Source organism: Notamacropus eugenii, chromosome 6 (assembly GCF_028372415.1).
Source record: "Notamacropus eugenii isolate mMacEug1 chromosome 6, mMacEug1.pri_v2, whole genome shotgun sequence".
Lineage (NCBI taxonomy): Eukaryota > Metazoa > Chordata > Mammalia > Diprotodontia > Macropodidae > Notamacropus > Notamacropus eugenii.
The window spans coordinates 301,709,568-301,732,377 of record NC_092877.1 but is presented as its reverse complement, the minus strand read 5'-3'; the positions used below and the strand labels follow the sequence as shown (position 1 = coordinate 301,732,377).

The following is a 22,810-nucleotide window of genomic DNA, read 5'->3' as shown; positions in this document are numbered from 1 at the left end:
ACAAAGGAGAACACAAAAAGAGGGTTGTTTATGAAACTATGGATCTCACTTTCATAGTACTTGCTTTAAAAAAACCCCAATAAATTTCATGTCACTTTCAAAACTGTCCTCCCAGTTTGTGCTTCCTTCAGACTTCCCTCTCTTCTGTTTTCTTTTATATATTTAAAAAAAAATTGGTTCCCAATGGCTCTCTTTTTTGGTCACATCAATATTGCTAATTTTTCCTACTCCCACAATTTAAAAACTAATAAAAGAGGACAAGAAAAAAATAATCTTTCTAACAAAAAAAGCATAGTCCCCCCCCAAATGAATCCACAGATGTAATGACATAAATTAGAGAAATAACAAACTATCCTATCTTTTAAACCAAAAAAAGAGAATTTTACATATAAAACAAACAAACCATTAAGAGTCTTTAAAAAGCTCCTAAAAATGCCCATTAAGATTAGCCAGTTAGCAGCTTTCCACTCTGTCTCATGGGACTGAAAAGCATTTTCTACGGAGTTCCTTAATAAAATCAAGGGGAATGACTGCAGGCTACCCTCCTTGTATTTATGCATGTCAGGGGAACTCACACAGGTATTTACAATAAATGAAACTAGAAGAGATCAGGGATAGTGGCTTATAGTCCTCACCTTGCAATGACTATATTTCCGTTTTGATATTCACTAGGTCTATTCTTATCATATGTGTGGCATATTTACAGATGTCACACATGGGCCATAGGCTATGTATGTAATGGCTCCTGGCGCTAAGAGCTAGTGTGAATCTATAGCAATGTTATTCTCCTACCCTTTTAAGGGGAAAAAAAGAAAGAAAGAAACCTAATCAGCTCTTAAAACTAGTTTATCCTTCACTGTTCAAAGAAAACAGAAAGAGTCTGGGGAAGATAAACTAATTTCCACCAGTTTCTGCTTACCACATATACACTAACTCAATTTAGATTGATCTGATAATGTCTATAGACTTACTACAAAGGCACAAGGTTACAGTATACATTTAGATTCTTTCGAAAATAGTATGAGATGAAATGTTGTCTCTGCTCCTTTTAATTCCATTTTAGTTTTGTCTCAGCTTTCTACTTCAAAGTAAATAAGACAAGTTTCTTTTTTGGTCTGTGCAAAGAAATGCAGAAAGTGCTTGAATCAATCTGCTTTAAATAAGAGCACAACGATTTTGAGTAAAAGGATGTTGACTTCTAAGTAAGTATAAACCCGACCTGATTAACCCAAGCAGTGCTATTCATAATGCCCCCAAAAGTCATGAAAGTGTCCAAGTTTTAATTCTTCACTCCTCCTCCCCATTTACCATCATTACAGAAAATCTAGTCCATGTTATGGTGCAATAAATATTCCTTTCTTAAATTACAGATTGATGGAAGGAGCATAAGAATGATGATGAAAGGACTTCAGTTTAACTCTGGGTTTTGCTACTGACACATTATGTGACCTTGGGCAAGTCAATTCGTGTGTCAATTTCTTCTTCTCTAAAAGAGTTAGACTGAATGTTTCCCTCTCTAAAACTGAAATTTCATGATCCCTGGGAATCAGTTAAAAAAAAAAAGTTAATCCTGTTTAGAAAAAATGATCATGTATATATCAACCTAAGATAATAATAATTAGCATTTACATAGCATTTTAAGGTTTGCAAAGCATAGTACATATATTGTCTTGTCTCATTTGTCCTCACAACAACCCTGTGGGATAGGTGCTATCATTATTCTCATTTCACAGATGAGGAAACAGAGGCTATCAAACCTGGCTGACTTGCCCAGGATCACACTACTAAAATGTGTCAGGTTTTAAAATCAGATTTCCAAGTTCAACTTGCGTTACCTCAATGCCAAAATAATGGTAAGATGATTTATTGGCTAATAATTAATAATAGTATGATGGTTAATATTGGTCAGCAGTTTGTGGTTGTTATTGATCAATGTAGCTAAACATTCTTCCACAACATAACTTGTTTTTATTTACCTACTTTTTTTCTGAAAGTAATTTTCAAAAGAACCAAATGTCAACATTGTTGTCAATTAGCCTCATTCTAAATCAACACAGAAACAATAATGCGGCAAAAATTAAGCAGACTACCACTTTGGACAAAGAAACAAAGCATTATTCTAGAGTGACCTTGGGGACCTCATTGAACTTAAAAGTCTGAAGTACTTGACATTAAAAATACCTTAATGGCTACTCTATTTCATTGATCTACCTTTCTATTTCTTAGCCACCACCAGGTAGTTTTAACAATCACTGCCTTATAATATAGTTTAAGATCTGAAAAGACTTGCACTTAATAATGAAGAGTGAAATGAGCAAAACCAAGAGAATATTGTGTACAATTACAGTAATATTGTTTTAAGAATGACTTTAAGTGAATAAGTTATTTTGATTATTATAAATACCCAAATTAACCATAAAGAACATATGAATAAAAATGCTATCTCCATCCAGAGAAAGAACTGATAAAAAGAAGTATGTATAGAATAATTTTACACACACACACACACACACACACACACACACACATTTGTCTAATGGTAGCCATCTCTGGGCCAGGGAAGGAAGAAAAAGAAAAAAGAAAGAAATTTATGTGATAATTCTGTTGTATATTTGAAAGGATTATCAAGTGGTACATAGCAGATTTTCAGTTTCATGTGCAATCATCATTTTTATTGTACTATGTTATGGAAATGCTTGTTTTGTTCCATAAATTAAAAATAAAATAAATTTTTAAAAATACTGTAATAGCAAGAAATTTCTTATTTCTGCACACTAATACCAGAGAGGATGAGGGAGGGGCAAGAAAAGGAAGGGAATGAGCATTTGTTAAGCACCTACTATTGTGCTAAGCAGTTTACAGATATCACATTTGATCCTTATAAAAACTCTATGAAGCAGGTGCAATTATGGTCCCCCTTTCAAAGTTGAAGAAACTGAGACAAACAAAAAGTAAGTGACTTGCCCAGGGTGATACATCAAAACCAAAACTTGGTAACACAAGCAGCTGCATTTCAGTGTTGTGAGTGTGGTGTACTTTTAGCACACTCAAGACTTCTTTATAGAGGCTGATAATGGTTAGGCATCTTGACTGATTTCAAAGTAAGATTTCTTCTTCTATTGACAAACACCACAAGAGACAAAACAGGAGGCAAGTTTCTAGACAATCCAAGTCAGTTCATCAAGGTATTTATTAAATCCTCACTATGTGCCAGGTACTGTGCAAAGTACCCAGGAATACAAAGAATGGAAAAAAAAAAGGTTCCCTGCCCTCAGGAGACTCATATTCTAATGGAGGAAATAATGTTCAAGTACCTGTATATATATGCAAGATATATACAGGATAAGTGGAAGATGATCTCAGAGGGAAAGTCCCAGGTATAGGAATGGGGAAGGCCTCCTAAGGAAAGTGAGATTTGAGCAGAGTCTTGAAGGAAGCCAGGAAAGTTAGGAAGTAAGATGTGAGAAGGGAGAGCATTCTGGCCATGGGGGACAGCCAACGCAAAGGCATGGATTTCAGGAAATGTCATTAATGCAGAAAATTGAGTAGGCTAGTGTAATTGGATCATGGAGAGCATGGAGAGAAGTATAGGAAAACTGAAAAAGTAGGAAGGAAACGGTTTGTAAGGGGCTTTAAATGTCAAACAGAGTATTTCATTTTTGATCCCAGAAGTAACAGGGAGTCATTGGAGTTTATTGTGGAAGGTGGATTGTAGCAAGGATTTGAGGCAAAGAGACCGACTGGAAAGCTAACGTTAACAGTGCAGGTGAGAGGAGATGAAAACCTGTGTTTAGAAGAAAGGAGTATATGTAAGAATGATGCTGTGTGGGAAAAACAACAAATTTCCACAAAGGACTGGTTATATAAAATCTAGATTACAAATGAGGGGAAAAAGAAGAAAATGTCTCATAATATTCTTTATGCTTGACAATGTAGTAATGTCACCTCAAGCCTAGGCCAGTTTGTTGTTTAATCATATCATCAACGAACAAAACTTATTTTCATAGAGATGATGCACAAGTGTACCTGTGGAAATGATGGAAAACTGGTGAGCGTTAAACAATGCCATGGTCTTTCTAAGGGTCACTTGTTGCTAATTAGGAGGGAGTGCCATTTAGAGAACCAATGACGTAGGAGAGCTCCAAATAAAACTGAGGAAATATTTCTGGAATTGTCAGGATTACATGTGAATCAAGAGGAAAACTACAAATAAGAAGAAAAATTGATTTCCAAATGTCACATTTGAGTGTGAAAAGACAAGGGAAAGGGAAATTGTTTCAAAAGCAAACACACACACAGACACACACAGCACAGTAGAAAGTGGCTTAATGCAACAGGTACATAGATTTGAAAGCTGGAAGGAAACTGAAAGATTATCTAGTCTGTATTTTTTCACCTCTCTCTTTCACCCTTGTCCCCTTTTACAGATAATGAAAACACATTCTAAAGTTAGGTCAAATCTAATCCTACAACATTTATGAGGTACAGTAGCACTTACACAGGTAGTGATACTCTTTTCACTGTATCAGTTCCTATGACAGATTCAGAAGCATCAGTACATCATCTAGTATAACCACCCTTATTTTACAGATTAGGAATCTGGGGCCAGAGAGTTCAAGGGACTTGCCTAAGATCAGTGACACAGCTAATAAGTTCCAGAGGTGGAGATTTGAACCTGGTATTCCCAACTCCATGTTCAGTACTCTATCTACTATGACACACTGGTTTTTTTTTTTTTCAGTCCTTGAGTACTTGGGCAACTTCCTGATAATATTTCAAACCAGCAGGTTATCATGTACTTTAGTAAAGTAACCATGTGCCATGTGATACCACTATATACCTGCAGAGGATATGAAGGACCTATCTCCTATTCCATTCTCCGAGAGGAAGTAAGTCATTTGATAACTTCCTATTTTAACTCAATTCCTGATAATTAAGAACTAAAGTTAGGAGGTGTGATGGCAATCAGATTAGGATCTTTTGCTGTTCTGGTTTTACTAAAAGTGCCTCTGATTGAATACTATGATTAAAAAAGATCTTTCCCACACATTGATGGGCCTGCCCTTTGTGGGAAGCTTGATTAAGGGAGTTATTTTGTAGGTGGGTCCCAAGTACCTTTTGTTTTTTCTATTGAGGCAATGAGTCAGAGGGTTATGCCCTCTGCCTTTAAAAGTGTATAAATCCTCTGAGTTGAGGTTTTACTTTGGGGCTTAGTTTTTGTAAGAATGTTTGAGTGTCAGAAGAGGACTCTGGGAACACACTTTAAGGAGCTCCCTGGCTTTGAAAACTCAGATGTCAGTGCTGCCCCCTCTGGTAACTATGGTCAGACAGTTGGGGTTCAAATGTCCATTGAATTCAGGCAGAGGAAGCCATGTCTGTGGATCTTTTGATTTCTTTGTATTTTCTTTGAAGTTCAGGGTGCTGACTCCCCTGAATTTGGTGAATGATACATGCACTTGATTAAAGTGATTGTTAACCCTTCAAAAGTTGCCTTTCCTTTTATGAATGCAGATCTAAGAACCTGTGATAGCAGGCCCCTTATGTATGTTGGGGTGCCTACTGTTACAGTAGGTTCTTTATATTTGGATTCCACAGACATGTGGGTAATTATATCCCTTATAACAAACAAGCAGATTTGTTTTTTTTGTCAAGTGAGTCAAAAAACAGCCTTAAATCTTGTCTATCCTCCCTCATTCCTCCCTGCCAAACCCTCAAAATATTATGTTATAGCTGGAATGGTCATCTGTGATCACAGTCTAATTTCTTTATTTTATTGAAGGGGAAACTGAGGCCCCCTCCAAAAAGGGAAATGATTTATAAACTCAAGGTTATAGAAGAAGATTCATTTGACTCTTAATGAAATTCATCATAATATCATGGATTTAGAGCTGGAAGGGACCTTGGAAACCAGAGAGTCAAAAACCTTCATTTTATAGCTAGGAAAACCAAGGGAGGTTAGACAATTTGCCAATGGTCATACAACTAGTAAATTCTCGGGGTGAGGTATGAACCGAGGTCTTCTTGATTCAAAGTCCAGATTCCACTCCATGATATCATGCTGATCAATCAATAGACTCAAGAGTGTTAGACTCTTGAAGCATTTTTATACACCAACCTTGTGTTAACACCTTTATTTTACAAAGGAGGAAATAGAGGCCTATGGGTAAGCATCAGAACAATGATCAGAACTCATATCTTCTACTTGCTAATCCAGGAGACTCTAAACACCCATACTATATGTGATTAGTTTAGGCAGTAAAAAGTCAACCTATGAGATTTCTTTGGGAATATGAGAAACACTGTGAAAGAACAACTTCTAATTTATCTAACACATGCTGAGTATGGAGTGAAGTGATGGGAATGTTTTATTTTTTTTTAAACTAATACACACACTGCAGTTGTGAAAAACAAATTAACTGTAACATTTCACAAGCCATTTAAAAGTTGTGATATTTTTTTAAAGGGACAATAAAATGGGACGTTTATCTTAAAGGGAAGAAAGCTAAAATTCAGCAAGTTCCCATTGGGATGATAAAATCTGACCTTAAGCTGACCTGACATAACTCGTTAATATATTGCTACCACTAATAATAGCTAATATTTATACAGAACTCTGCAGTTCAAAAATAATTTTACATTATATTATTTGACCTTCACAACAACCCTAGGAAGCAGATAGTTTATCTCCACTGTATAAATCAGGAAACAAACTCAGGTAATTTGATGTACTGAAGGTCACACAATTAATAAGTAGTGGGCTTGGGATTTGAACTGAAGTTTTGACTACAAAATGTTTTCCATTGCTCTATATACACATGCTCCCTCCTTCCTTCCCTCCCTTCCCTCCCTTCCCTCTCTCTCTCTCTCTCTCTCTCTCTCTCTCTCTCTCGATAGAAGACTCAATAAAATTCGAGTTCAAGTTACAAACTGGCTGCTTAACCATGACCAAATTATTTGACTTCTTGGTACCTCAGTGCTTGAAATCTAAGCTACTGATGAGCTGTTGGTCTACACTGGTAGAGATTTCTCACCTGACTTCTCTACACCAGTGAAACCAAAGGTCTACCTCCCTGAATCTATTCCTGATCCTAAGAAAACTTTTCTCAATCATTCTGACTCTGATTCAGCTGATGTAGTAACCTTAATAAGGAATGAGTAAAACAAAACAACCTCTTACTTTTTACTATTTTCTTTGTTTCAAATTCTGAGATTTGGTAATATGGTTAACACCAGGAATAAAAGGACTCATAGATTGGAGAAGAGCCTAACACACTGTGGTACATGTGTGGAAAGGCATATTACTGGGCTATAAGAAATAATGAACAAAACAAAAAGAAAGGAAGATATATATGTACTGATTCAAAATCAAACAGCCCAAACAAGATAACAATATACACTATTATTACAACAATTAAAATTCAAAGAACAAAAAATAGAAATTAAATGCTGTGAAATTTAATGATCAACCTTAGTCCCAAATAAGAGGTATGAGGATGTACTTCCTTTCCTACTTTGCAGAGCCTGGATACTCTACTTATTGCATATGATGTTGGTTGATGTGTTCATTACTGTGCTGAACTGTTTACTCCCTTTTTTTTACTCTTTGTTATATGATAATCTGATCCAGAAGTTCAATTGATGTAAATTAATTGTTGCAAGACCAAAAGAATCCAGGAAGCTCTTTAGTACATGTGAATCACTTGCCAAATGGAAAGAGATGACTGCCAAAGGCAACACTGGGTTAGAATAGAAAGTAATTTGTGAAGTCTTACAAAGAAGCATGATAGATGATTGTGAGCAGTAATGTCTCATAAAGGAGAGCAAAGCCATGGAGAGTAAATTCAGTCTAAAGAAAAGTTGGCAAGATATTGAACTAAACAGTCTTCCTGAAGACACTCAAGGATAAAAATAGAAAAAGGACTATAAACAGAACAAAAATGGAAAAGATTTGCAAAAATTATTAAATAGTTTACTCCATTAAGTATAGTAGAATGTCTATACTTGCACTCTAACCTCATACTCATAGTCTCTGAGGTATTTACTAGGGAAATGGAAATGGCCCTACAGAAAACAAAGATGGTAAAAGCAGACTAATTAGAACAAATATAAAGAGGAGATCCATTCTGAAAAAAAAAAAGTTGTGAAGGAATTAGGGGACTCATTCACAAAGGAGGGGAAGGTATCAAAAGTATGAAAAATATATTGGAACTGAATGCTTATAAAAAGTGATAAATGCAAAAGCATGAACAACTATTGACCTACATGCCTACTCTCTTATCTATACAAAATTTTTCTGAGAGTTTTCTGTAAAGTAATTGAGGATATCCTTAAATGCCAGTGTTAGTATAACATAGGCAGGCTTTTGAAAATGATAATCAACAATGCACCACATCTTTAACATCTCACAACTGAACAAAAGATGTAGATAATATAATTTCCAATTGTACTTATTGTTTGATGATTTAAAAAACTGCTCAGAATGCTACCTTAGAACAAAATGCTATCTTCAAAGCTCTTTTATGATGATTATTTCCCACTCATACATCAAGATCATTCAAGATTCCATGAAAGATATAAAAAAACCCTGTTCAATGACATCACCAGGTAAGTCATAAAACATATTAGTTAATGTATGTTTGTCAAAAGTATTCACCAGTGTGATGGAGAAATTTCAGCATAGAGTCTGGATCAAGGAAAATTCTGTTTGGATGGTGAGAAATTAAGTAGAACACATTTTACAGATGATGAACTGAGGCCAAAGAGGTTGAATGACTTACCTCAAATCTCAGATAGTAAGTGGCAGGGCTAGTTTGAATTCAAGACCTCTGATCCCAAAACCAGCATTCTTTCTGTAAAACAATGTTGCCTCTTTGATCTTACTTACTAGGCAAGTCACCTAAGGTCTGTGTAAATTAGTTTTCCTAGGTATCTATAAAATGAGGATGTTATACTCAATGGCCTAGAAGGTGCCTTCTAATTCTAAATCCAAAATCCTATAATTTCTTTATGCTTCACCTTTTTTTTATCTGTAAATTGAGGTCAGATAAAATTATCTCCAGGGTTCTAACATTTTATGTTTCTATTTTACTTTAACAGTTAAATTAGGAGTGATATGGGGTAGTGGCTAGAATATTAGAGTGTGTCTCTGATTCAGAAAATGTGAGGTCAAGTCCAGTCCCTGTCACACAATGGCTATGTGTTAACTTCTCAGTGTCCAGAGACAACTCTCCAAGATGTCAAATTGCAGAATAGTTGCTAATCTGCATTGAATTCCATGCTCAGGGTCTCCCAGACCAAGAAATCAGAGGTCTGAACAAAATAAAAATATTTAAATGCCTAGAGAACTAACCAAGTTGAATGAAAAGAAGTGGAATAAAAGCACCTTCAATGACAAGGAGAAACAAGTTTTTGAGGATTAAGGCAAGTAAGGGTAGATGTATTGATAGAAGCATGGACCCCAGGAGAGCATGTGTAATTGGAAAAAATCATTTCCAATTGTACTAATATCAACTTTGCTCTGTAAATGGAATCAAAGTGGTCCTCCTCATGTAATGAATTCAGAATCCCATGTGTCAAAAAGTTACAAGAACTGCTATGTTTTCCAACATGGTTTCTTCCCCCAACCCAACTCTCATTTTTTCTCTAGATTGATCATTGTGAATATCCAAAGATTTTCTTTAGATGTATTTTTTTTTGGTTTGTTATCATTATTACTGTTGATACCTGTTTATTGTCCACTAGATTTATTTCTTACATTGGTCATCTCTCCTCCCACCCCCAGATATTCTGGCTTTCACTTGAACTCTGTTTCCCTTCAAATAATCTGGACCTTTGGAATGTCTACTCCAGAGTAAATTATCTCTCCAAATGCCTTGAATCATTCCAAAATGCCTCTTGCTACTCATTGGGAATTTCAATGGGGAAATGCCTCCTGCAGCTTTGGAAAATAGATCATAGTAGGATCTGTCTCCCCTTTTGACCCTCCTTAGCCATCTTATCTTCCTCAAGGGTGTTTTATTCATAGCTTAATAAATGTTTGTTGACTGACTGACTGACTTAGAGAACTGAAATCCATAGGTACTAGCAAGAAGCAAGAGAAACCACTAGCAGTGCAGATACTTGATCCAGGCTTACTTTCTTTTCACAGCTCTTAATGTGATTCTAATCTATTTACCAGAAAGGCAGCAGAGGGCAGGGGATGGATAGTGTCCATCTTAGAGTCAGTAAGAGCTAGCCTCAAGTCCAGCCTCTGACTCTTACTGGCTGTGTGGCTCTGGTTATTAAAGTCCAGTGCTCCAAGTAACTCTCTCAGAGTAGGTTACAGAACAGCTACATATCTGCATGTGTGATAAAAGACCAACACTAATGAAATCACTGGAATGGCTCCATTTTGCCCCTGCCCAAAGCTCAATTTTAAAAAAAAAATCCTGTTTACCAATTTACCAAGCATTTTTCTCTTACTTCTGGACTGAATTACTCTGCTGTTCTCAAGTCTCAGTGAAACAGACACTATCACAGGTGAAAAAAAAACAAACAGAGCTAAAATACTGAGTGATGAGATCAATGGCATTTACCTGTCTTGTCTTCATACCACATTGCTAATTTAAATTTTCTTTATAGTTTCATGTCAACATGATATAGAATCAGAGCAGCATAAGTGGTAGAGAAACATTAGAAATTTTCCGATGCAACAGACTCACTTTATAGAAGAGGAAATAGTGGTAAGGGAGAGGTTAAAAGCCTAACTAAAAATCACACAGCTCAATAGAATGTTTGTACTAAAAGGGATTTTAGACATCATATAATCCATCTTCCTCACATTTTAACAGATGGAGAAACTGAGGTTCTGAGTTGCCCCAGATGATACAACCACTAAGAGCTGAATTTCAAACTTGAGACTGGGTCTTTTAACTCCAAGTCCAGTGTTCTCTTCCACTGCACTGTTTCTTCAAGCTATAGGTACTACTAGAATGAGAATCTAGGTCTATCTACTCCTCATTCAATAATTTTTTCCAATGAACCAAAATCAAGTGTACTAGAAAGGGTTTTGCTAAGAGCTCTTCTATGCTGAGAACTATACTCTTATATCAGATTCAAAAGACCACAGCATGCTAGAATTTAGGGGCTACCTTACAAATGATCCATGGTTCCTGTTTGAAGCTAAGTCTGAAGGCCAAGAATATATTGGAATAGAATCAGAAAAATGCTCAAAATAGCCAAAGAATGCCCTGGATAGAATCATTCTTCTCAAAGATCTACATGAAGTTGATGCTAAACAATTCTGTCATGTCATATACCAATTTCTTGAATTCTTCATACATGGAATTGGATTCATCTCAATTAAGTTGTAAATAAATATTAGGTCAACAGACCTAAAATCAAAGGCATTTGGGAAACAGTGAGTTTTTAATTGTATAACAATTAAGTATTTCATTTAAGAAAGGATAATATTACCTCAAAATTGATCACATGGCAGAATTAAGGTGTGAAAGTTTAGTAACCGAGTCAGTCAATTGGTAAGTGGTAGGAGCCTGGTCTATAATCAGGACGACACAGGTTCAATTCCATCCTCAAATACTAACTGAGTCTATCAAATGAGCTGGAGAAGGAAATAGCAAACCACTCCAGGTAACTTTGACAAAAGCAAAACAAACAAAGAAACAAAACCAAAGCCAGATGGGGTCAGAAGAACTGGACATGACCAAACAACAATTCCAATAAAAGAAAACTTTGCGACCCACCCAATATGTTTTGAAAAACATAGAATGCATGACAAAGTCAATCTCTTAAACTAGACCTGGTAGAGAAAAACATTCTACCCACAGAATTTCTTTTAAAAACTTTTTATCACCTGGGTTTAGTTATATACAAAATAGATATGAAATATTTTCAAATTTCATCATTTCAAGAATAAGAACTGAAAAGAAAAGAGAAACAGATAAAAAGAAACATGGGAAGAATTTTTATTCTACTTGAGATTTTATGTAAATAATTCATGAATATGCAAAAAACACATACTGGTTCCAAAATCAGAATCTTCTCTAAATTTGTGTGTAGAGCATAAGGTACTTACTGTCTGCCAGCCTTAATTTTTCCAGTCTTTGGCTTATCCATATATGATGTAAAATGCAGCAATTCAAGATAACTAGAGTTTTCCCTTGAAATAATCATCTCTGTAGGGACCCAGATTTCAGGTTTGATGCTCACCCTCTCCAAAACATACTACTAATTGAGCCAAATTATACATTGTGGATCTCTGAATATCACTGACTAGATAGATAGGGGCTGAAACTGAACCACTAAATTCACCGAGAAATAAAAGTTGGACAGGAAAATGCCTGAACAGGTCTCTTAAAATCCCTCCCCTCCTCCCACCGCCCCCACACTGTGCTAACATGTTTACACTAAAAGAAGATGGAAAGTGACTAAAATGAGTTTGAAATGAATTATAAAAGCAGCTAACGACATAAATACCCACAGACTTGGAAATCGGCCTCATTTTCTTTCTTTCTTTTTTTATGTTGTATATATACACTAAGAACAGATTAACTAAATCAAGCTCTGTTTAAAACCTAAAGGTTAATACAGGAGATAGGAAAACTATTATTCATTCCCCTTTGAAAAATCAGTTATCTTTAATCCACATTTATACATAAACTGCCTGTGAAAAACCTTCCCCAAAAGTATGCTTCCTGTGAATGGGATGTTGGAATACTTTGGAAATTGCCCTGTTTCTTAACAATCTCTTGTCTATGTCTAAAAAATTTAGAGGTTTATGGGGAAGAGAAGGCCTTTAAGAGTATTTTGTATCAGTAGAGAAAAGCCAGTGCTATATATATTTGCTGTCGGAATTTCAATACTACCCATAATAAATCTCAAGATTTCTTTTTTTTTTAAATAAAAGAAAGTTTTCCATGCTCATTTATAAGAAATAGACAGAAGTTCTTAATACACTTGTATTTTAAATCTCAGACTTTGATTTAAAAACATATGCTCTCAGTCTCCTTTCTTTCTTGCCCCACCAGTCTGGTTTTGTGGCTCCACTGCCCAGCTCCTGTCTCCTACTCTCACATTTTATGTTGGGAACCCTGCCCCAGTTAATTACAAGTTTTCTAGTTAGACGGCTCATTTTCCACACTGAATTGCCTGACTCACCATCCACAATGCTGTTTCCTTAGTCTCCTGTGTTTCTACAAGCCCTTCAGGGCAGGGCTTTGTGTTCCCTGCTTCCTAGATAGTGTTCAACCTAATATAAAGCACCCTTCTGGCACAATGCTGCTAATAAATAACCATGATAATGGCTGGCAGCTTGGGAGACAGAGCCATTCCTCCCTGTTTCCCCACTCCCACCCCATGTGGTCAAGCTCCAGACAACAGCAGGCCTCCTATGGGTGGCTACCCTGCATCATGCTGGACAGTTCACAGACTCAGTTCTGTCTCCAAACAATACAGAGATTTTCCATTCCTATCAGTGCACATCACTGGCAATAACTTATCATAATTGAATTTCTGATATTGCACCTACATTTGTCTTGCCAATAAGTAAACTGAGAAAGGAACTAGATCTCTCTCTTTTTTTGTAAGCATATTTATTCATTTCAAATATGTTTCTGTTTCTTCCATAAAACTTGTATTATAGTAATTAGTAATTATAAAGAACCATTAATTACCAACATTCATTATCCTGTTAACTACTGTTAACATTTGTTAAGTACACAAAGTCAGTGACGTGCTGTATTGAAGCTTAAAAAAAATCAGCTTCTGGAATCTACTGAAGACGACAGAAGACAATCTTCTTACAAAATGACAGACGGAATTATTGGAAAATCACTGATTTTTAAAAAAGGCAGTGAATAAGTTTGGAATAACACCTGGGTTCTTTATGCACTTCATATATATAAGAAACTGTCACAGGCTTTTGAAAACCCTTACATGGTGACAATGTTATTAAGCACCATGTTTAAGAAATGAAGTTGATGATCCAGTTGGATATTACCATTTTGGTTAAAAATTAAATTAAAATAAAAGGGTTGGGGGGAGGGGTGGTAGAAGTGTGACAAGACCTACAGGAACTAGATTGGTTTTCTTGTCTGTTTGTTTCATTAGAAGCCCAGCAGGCAATTCCAAGAGGAATTCCAGAAGTTCTCTGAGCACTCAGAGTTGCATCGTTGGAATATGTAAGTGCAGTTTCCCCCAGGTGCCTGCTTTGAAGGATGACACACATTTGGATCCCACACATGTGAGACGTATGTTTAAAAAAAAAGGTATCCTTAATTTGTAGTCACCAGAGTGCTACAAAATTGTGTTAGTGCAAAATATTTCTGGCAGTTACTTTAAGTTAATGGGAAAGACGGCTACTATTTCCCCTAACTAAACATGTTCTTTATAAATAAAAATGTGTTTAATTACAACAACTTTTGTGAGTTTTGGTTCAGCTAATGCATAACCAAATTAAGGTGCTTTACTTTTGTGCTTCACAATGGAAAATACTATTATTTAACTTGGTTAGTAGTTAACCCTATTTATTATATTAAAATTCTGAAAGGATCATTCCCTATCATGAAAGTCACCAGAATTTGAGGATATACAAAGAAGGTTCACTTAGTAGCAACATAAAATCTGACAAATCTTTTAACCTGACTGAACCTCAGGTTTCTCATCTGTAAACAACATTGGAATAGAAAAAAATTGTTTCTATCAGAAAATGCATTTCCAGTTCCAAACAACTAACAAAGAACTTTTGCAACACAACCCATTCACAAGTTGAGCTTTGCTTATTCAGTGCATTGCCACCAAAAGCAAGATATATAATAGATTATGGAAGTTGTTGTCATATAATGTATTATGTATATAATGTATTATTTACACAATAATAATGTATACTCTAGTTCTACTAAAATTCTAGGAGCAAGAGTTCCAAAACCAAGTTAGACAGCATAAATAAATAATGCCTAACTTTAATTAGACTATACAAATAAAATGAAGGCAACTGTTGATGCTACTTATTGTGGGAGGTCAAATATTTTAGTAAGTCTGTGACCATTGCTATAGGATAATAGAGCCAGAAGGGTTCTCTAATCCAAGCCATACACAAAATGAATTCCTCTCTAATATCCCAAACTATTAGTCATCCAACCTCTGCTTGAAGAACTCCAAAGACAGGGAAAGCACTTTTTGAGTGGAGATACCTCATTCTACTTTTGGAAAGGGACCATTATAAGAAAGTTTCCCATCCCCCTACCACATTTACTTTTTTATAACTTCCACCTACTGCTCTGGGTTCTGCCCTTCAAGGCTAATTGAGTAAATCAAATCCTTTTCTAAAAGATAACTTCAAATAATTGAAAAGAGCTACCAGGTCCCTCAGAATCTTCTCTTCTCCATTCTAAACATGAATGAATAAAATGAAAAGCACTTACTTTGTGCCAAGCAAAACGTCGTGGGGATACATGATTTTTAAAATATATATATATATATTTCCTGCCCTCAGAGAATCTGCATGCTAACAGGGGAGTAGTGGCCAGGGAGGGGTATTCTGGTTTGGAAAATTATAGGGGATGTTGTGTGAAACTACACAGGGAAGTAGCTTGGCACACTATTTCCAAGAAGAACAAAGTTGATGTGATTATAATTCAAATTTGGAAAGGCATGGGAGTGGGGGAATCCATGATGAAGACAAGTGAAAATTGGAAGATGGCTGGGCAGTGGAGTAAAGGGTGGCTGGGGACAACTCTAGATGTAGTGGGAACCTAACATAATTAGCAATCAAAATAGTGTGGGAGTTTCTTGTCATGAAGGGGTTAAGTATGGTTTGGATGGTAAGGTTCTTGGAGAGAAGATGGTGGGGGAACATGTCTTAGTTTTTCAGTCGATCTTCATATGACATGTTCTCAAGGTCCTTTACTAACTTGGTTGCCATTCTCCCAAGTTCTGTGTTCCTCACCTAAGCACTATCAATAACTACTGTTATGTCTTTTTAGACTGCCACCTGAATGACAGAAGAAACAACTAGAATTAAAAGTAGTAGAAAAAGTTAGCAATTCATTTTAAATGAATTAAGCCCACTGATTTTTTTTTGACTTCAAACAAATTTAGTCTTTCCTTCAGACTCTTGGAGTTGTGAAGGTTGTGTCATTTATCCCGTCCTTACAACGAAGCCAGGGAATTTTGCATGGAAAAATCTGAAAAGTCAGGAAGAGAATGCCAGCTCTGTCAATCTGAAAATCTGCAGCCAGTTGCAGGCAAAAAGATTTGCTAAAAGTAGCAATTTTTATTGGTTAAAAGTCTGTCAGATAGCTTTGGCTTCTGTAGCGCCTCACACCAATAACTTTAAAACTAACTCACTCCAGATGTCCCTGTGATCATCTAATCAGACATCAAAAGCTCTATGGTGACAAGCTCACATGCCGATTACTTTGTTTCCACAAGTATAACACACACACACACACAAAAGTAGCTACTTTAAAACATATTACATCTAAATCAGAAATCTATTTTAAAGTACAGAATGGTTAAAAAATTCCCTCTAGAGGGGAAATTCTTTTAAGCTTTTCAAATGTTCTGTTCTGCATTCACTCTTTGGTCAGATTTCTGAAAGCAGAAACACAAGTGGTTATTTTAGAGTTCATGTTGTTTAAAAAAAAGTCTTCAATTTCATAGACCATCTCCCAAAATCTCCCCAGTCAGAAAGTAAAAGCTATGACTTTCCACTAAATGTTAACCCAAAATACACAACAACTCTGTGTCTCCTGGGGTGCCCACCGATCAACATTCTCTCCTTCCTCCCTACCAAGTTAATCCTTTCCAAAGGCCCATAGCATTATGGAAGATCTCTCAGCCAAGTCTATCAAAGACTTGCTTCAAATCCTTCAGCTTGTATTTTAAAGATCTGCGCTTCTTTCTTTGGATTTATATAGCAGCTTTTCTCCAAAGAACCCAAATACACACATTCTTCTTTTTATGTGGTTGGTTTTTTTAAGGGGGGTTGTATTTGTTTTTTTTTCACTTGTTTACACCACAGTGGAAAGAGACAGTTTATGCTTTGACCAGGAGGTAATCTTTACTTCATCAGCAATCCAAAGGCCAGGACCCAGTGGCAGAGGCAGAAAACCCAAGATTGGATTTCTACCAACCTAATAACCTGATATCCCTTGGTCTTTAAGAATAGTTAGCCTTAGTATAGTTCTTTTGAATCATATTTTCATATCATTCTCTATAACATTCATCAGGTATGGCATGTTAGAGATAAGAGCACAAAGGCCCAGGAAAATCAAATAAGTTGTTCAAGGTCATAGTAGCAGAGTTGGAACTAGAGATGATTTTGTTCCTCTTGCTAAAAGAGCAATTTGATTTAAAAAAAAATTGATTAAGCACCTTATAGGTTAGGGTCTCTACTGGGCGCTAAGGATACAAAAGCAAAAACTCCAACAGACTTTGTTCTCCGGTAGCATTGAGTGGATGCAATGGGGACGCAGATAAGTAAATGGAAATCTTATTCATAAAAAGGAAACAGTTCATTGAGAAAAAAATCTTTCCATCAGATTTCTTTAATAAAAACCTCATTTTAAAGACATGTAAACAAGTGATTCAAATTTACAAGAACAAAATTCATTTCCCAATAGATAAATGGTCAAAGGATTTAAAAAGGCAATTTTAAGAGGAGAAATACAAGCTATCACTCATGTGGAAAAAAATACTTCCTATCACTACTAATTAGAGGAATACATGTTAAACAGCTCTGAGCTTCTATACCATACCCATCAGAGTGGCAAATGACCTCAAAAAAGGGGAGAAATCTTTGAGGGGCTCCAGGGATACAGAAATATTAATGCACTTGAATTGGAAAAAACATTTGGAATTATGCCCTCCAAATCATTCAGCTCTGCATACTGTTTGACCTAAATGGTAGTGATATCTACATACTAAGTAGTTATAGGTCTATACTCCCAAAGAGATGAAAAAAGACATAGGACTCATATGTAGAAACATATTTATAGCCATTCTTTTTGTAGTGGCAAAAAAAAGTGGAAACGTAGGAAAGAGGTTATCAACTGGGACATGGTTGAACAGCGTATGACACAACACAAATGGAACAGAACAGTACTGTGCTATAAGAAATGAAGAAAGGTTTCAGAGAATCCCGGAAAGGCTTGTATGAAATGATGCAAAAATGAAGTGATCAGAACCAAGAGAGCAACGTACATAATAACAACATTGTTAAGAAAAACAACTTTGAAAATCTTAAGGACTCTGCTAAATGAAATGATCAACCATCATTCTAAAGAATGAAACACTCGTTCCCTGCCGCCCTCCTCCTCCTCCTCCTCCTTCTCCGGGAAGCCGCTGGCAGGGGACAGGGGCAGGGGTGGACGGGCGACAATGTTGAACTTCTGCGCGCACCGAACCGCTCGCGGAAGAGCACTTGGTCGGACCCAGCCCGACGCCAAAAGTGGGTGGAGAACTGTAGAAGAGCTGACTTAGAAGATAAAACGCCCGATCAACTCAATAAGCATTACCGGCTTGATGCCAAATGCTTTGCGACATCTATGATCTGTAACAGTAGCCCTTGTAAAACAGTTCTCCGAGATAATGCCGTACCAACAGTATTTGACATAGCAGGCATAGAAAACGAATGAGAGAGTTTAGTGAAGATAAAATCAAGTCACTGAAGGAGCGAAAAAACGGATGCCACTTCTGAAAAAGAAGCCCATCAAGAAACAAATAACAGTAATAGCGCTCAAAATGCAGGTGCAAAAGGAGGAGGCGAACAGGATGAAGTCTTACCTTTAACACTAGAAGGGAAGGAAAACAAAGATTCCCTTAAGTCTTTGTCTGAAATTTTAATCCTCATGGGTAAACAAAATGAAACTGATGGAATTCCAGAAGGCATATTTATGCCCGTTAACTTCCAAGCTCTCCTTGAGTGTAGAATTAATTGCTGGGGATGAGGTTTTGCGGACAGGGTTAGAGGTAACAGCAGTCAACATGTTATTCTGCTCTAAAACCCAGCAAAAACAAATGCTGGAGATCTGTGAGAGCTGCATCCAACAAGACACTCTCAGAGAAGTCGGGGACTCTCACTTCTTTTCCATTATTACAGTGACATAGTGGACATAGCTATAGAGGAGCACTTACCAGAGTAAGGTTTGTTGATGGCTCTTATACCTTGAGAGAAGAATTCATAGGTTTTCTTCCTTATGAAGCTGATGCTGAAATTTCGACTGTTAAGTTTCACACTAGTATTACTGAAAAATGGGGCCTGAATATGCAGCACTGTCAGGGCCAGGCCTATATTGTCTCCAGTGGGTTTTCTTCAAAGATGAGCGTTGTGGCCATGAGACTTTTGAAGAAATACCCCCAAGCCGTCTACACCCTCTGCTCCTCCTGTGCCTTAAACACATGGTTGGCAAAATCTATTCCTGTTGTGGGAGTGTCTATTGCTTTGGGAATAATTGAAGAAATTTGTTCTTTTTTCCATTGGTCACCACAGTTGCTGGTGGAACTTGAGAGTGTTATTTCTGTTTTCTTTCAGAATAGTGAGAAGGGTAAAGAGCTAAAGGAGATTTGCCATTCTCAATGGACAGGCAGGCATGCTGCCTTTGAGATTTTAGTCGACCTTTTACAGGCACTTGTTTTATGGTCAGATAATATAAATAGAGACACAACTGTTAGATGGGACAACTTTATTGCTGGCCAAGCATTTGTACTTCGTAGTGCATTAGTAAGTTTGATTTCATTGTTACTGTTGTGGTTCTAAAAACATACTTTCTTTTACAAGAGTCTTTGGAAAGAATCTCCAGAGTCAGACCTCTGATGTCTTCTTTGAAGCCAGCAGTTTGACCGCAGTGTTTCATTCTTTAAATGAAGTGATGGAAAATATTGAAGTTTATCATAAATTTTAGTTTGAGGAAGCCACAAATTTGGTGACTAAGCAAGACATAGAAATTAAACTCCCTGGAAAATTTCACAGGTCTCCACAAGCTACCCTAAAACCTGAAGTGACATCTGAAAGCTACTACAAAGAGGTACTTAGTGTCCCAACTGTGGATCACATTATTAAGGAACTGAAGGATATCTTCTCTGAATAGCATCTCAAAGCACTGAAATATTTGTCTTTAGCACACTCAGTCATGTGATAGCTGAAATTTAATACATCGGAAGAACACCATGCTGATATGTATAAAAGTGACCTTCCTAACCCAGACACTCTTTCTGCAGAACTCTATTGTTGGAGAATCAAATCAAAACACAGAGGAAAAGATATCGAGCTTCCAGCAACAATTTATGAAGCCCTGCATCTACCAGACATCAAATTTTTTCCTAATATTTACGCATTGATAAAGTCCTCTGCATACTCCCAGTGATGAAGGCTGAGAACAAGAGATATGAAAATGGTTGAAAATATCTTAAGGCATACCTAAGGGATACTTTGACAGCTCACCGGTCAAGTAACTTTGTTGGGATTGGAAGTTCAAATCCGTGTGGACGGTCTCGGGCGGGTAAAAGTGGGACTTCTAAATCTTAGAGTCTTACGAGGCCCTCCATGAACAGCGGGGATTCGAGAAGGTCAGACTGAGCTAGCTCGGCTAGCTCGGGTATTTCCGCCTCTCCCCGGGAGATACGTGATGGGTGGAGTCTCCCTGCCCTCGAGGTCGTCCCGGATCTGGGCACACCTAGTTACCTAACAGCACGGTATTGAGATGCAAACTATGCGGCTGAAGGTTAAGTAGGATTGAGGAAGCCTGAAAGCTCTCTTAGCACGTGAGGAGCCAAGAGGACAGTAGGCTCCGCTTTCTTCCTTCCTCTCTCCCCTCCCCCTCTCTCCCCGCTTGTACTTCTACTTCCAATCCCTTAAGATCTTAGCCTCCTTAGGAAATCTCCCCCTCTTCCTCCTAAGGAAGACCCCCCTGCACTTGTAACTAGACCCTGAAATAAAGCTCAACCCTTGTTCGACTCTGGAACGTCCTTTCTCTCATGTGAGCATCCGGTTTTGGCCAACCGAAGACCTCGGAGGTGAGGTAAGAAGACTCGGGTAGCCCACACAGGCCTCTAGGCCTGGCATAACTTGGCTTTACTTAACATAAACTTTGATATGAAACATGACTTAGATTTAATGGTGGATACTTACATCAAACTCCACACAAATAAACTGGACCTTCAAGAAGTTCTTCCCACAAGTAATTCAGTGATAACTGAAAATATGTAAGAAAATTGACCAAAATAGGTTTTCTCCCTGAATTTACATATTGGGGGTTGGGAGAGAAGTCCTGAGATACTGAAAGGCTACTTAATCTTTGAAAATAAGTTTGTCTTTGGGTCTCCATTTGGATACTAGCCAAATCTGCATGTTAGTCTGTATGTTTAAACTGCTGTTCTATGAATTGAAATTCTTTGAAAATTGACCCTTCAAAGTATAGAAATACTACATTTCATTTCTTTTTTTGATTTCTGCTGGCAGCTACTGTTTTGGAGATATTTTAGTTAACTTCATTCTGGACATATAATTTGTGATTACCAGGGATCCAACTAACAGGTTTTAGATTTCTTAGTTATTGTATAAAAAAATAAGTATTGGGAGAAGTAGAAAACATTTTAGTTAAAATGAAGCTCACTATGACCACTGAGTCCTATATGTTTTTTTTTTTTAATGTTGTACCATTGACAGTAAAAAGATATATTGGAGAAGAGTTTATCCCAAACCATGACCTCATACACATTTTCATATCAACTCTGACTTCATCAAGTGAATGTAAATGAATGAGTTCACTTAAAATTTAAGTGATACAGCCAATGTTGTTCCTCATAAATGAGTGATTGTTGTGGTTTGCATTCCTCTGCTGGGGCTCCAAAATAACTGTTTAATGAATTTTTCACAGGTATACATCAAACATTTTGTTCTATGAACGGGAAGCCAGTCTCACAAACATTAAAAAAAAAACCCAAACTGATCTTGATTGTGTTTACTCTGCCTTTTTCCATGCCTCATCTTGACTTGTAAACCTAGCTTGGAGAACTTGCAAATTAGCATTTTGTGGCTTATCTAGGAGTGAGTAATGAAGAAAACATTACTGTTATTTTTGGTGAGGAAAAACAATTTTTGTATAGTTTATTTCATTCTAAATAAAATGTGGACTTTCTTTAAAAAAAAAAAAATGAATGAAACATGCTACCCCCCCCCCCATCCCCACCCTAGCAGAGAGGTGATGGACTAGAGGTATAGAATGACATATACATTTTTGGGCTTTGTTTTGTTTGGCTATGTTTATTTGTTACATATGTTTGTTTTTCTTTCTCTTTTTTTAACTGGAGAAAGCAAGTGATGTAGGAACAGGGCTCCTCCCTCCTAAAAAATGGGGAGGCAAGAAGAAAGGTCCAGAGGAAGTGGAGTCAAGCCAACAGCTTTGAAAGTTACATGGTGAATTGACCATGGCACTTAAAGAGAACAGCAAGTTCTATATAATAGATTCACAATTGCATGTGGGATTTTTGTCTCTTCTACAGTGTACGTAGACATTTTCATTTCACTTGGTTCAGAATAAGACAAAAGAAAATGGGAAGATAAAGGAAAAGGCACAGGGAAAATCTCTCTCTCTCCCTCTTCTTCTAGATATAGACACACACATACATATACATGTGTATGTATACATGTGCATATGTGTATATACATGTGTGTGTATATATATGTATACACACACACATATATGCACAATGCTGTCCCTAAGGCCTCCTTCTACCATTACCGTACCTTTTTTCAGTCTCCATTGTCCTTTTGACTTCTTTACACTTCCACTTATACACATATACTATTTGT

General features: G+C 36.8%; 1 protein-coding gene and 1 pseudogene across 13 annotated transcripts in view; one reads left to right on the top strand and one right to left on the bottom strand.

Moving 5' to 3' along the window:
- Positions 1-22,810, bottom strand: part of PARD3B (par-3 family cell polarity regulator beta) — a 1,282,024-nt gene that overhangs the window by 647,314 nt on the left and 611,900 nt on the right. The gene's annotated exons all lie outside the window — the stretch shown is intronic.
- On the top strand, positions 18,285-21,205 carry LOC140510877 (52 kDa repressor of the inhibitor of the protein kinase pseudogene; annotated as a pseudogene).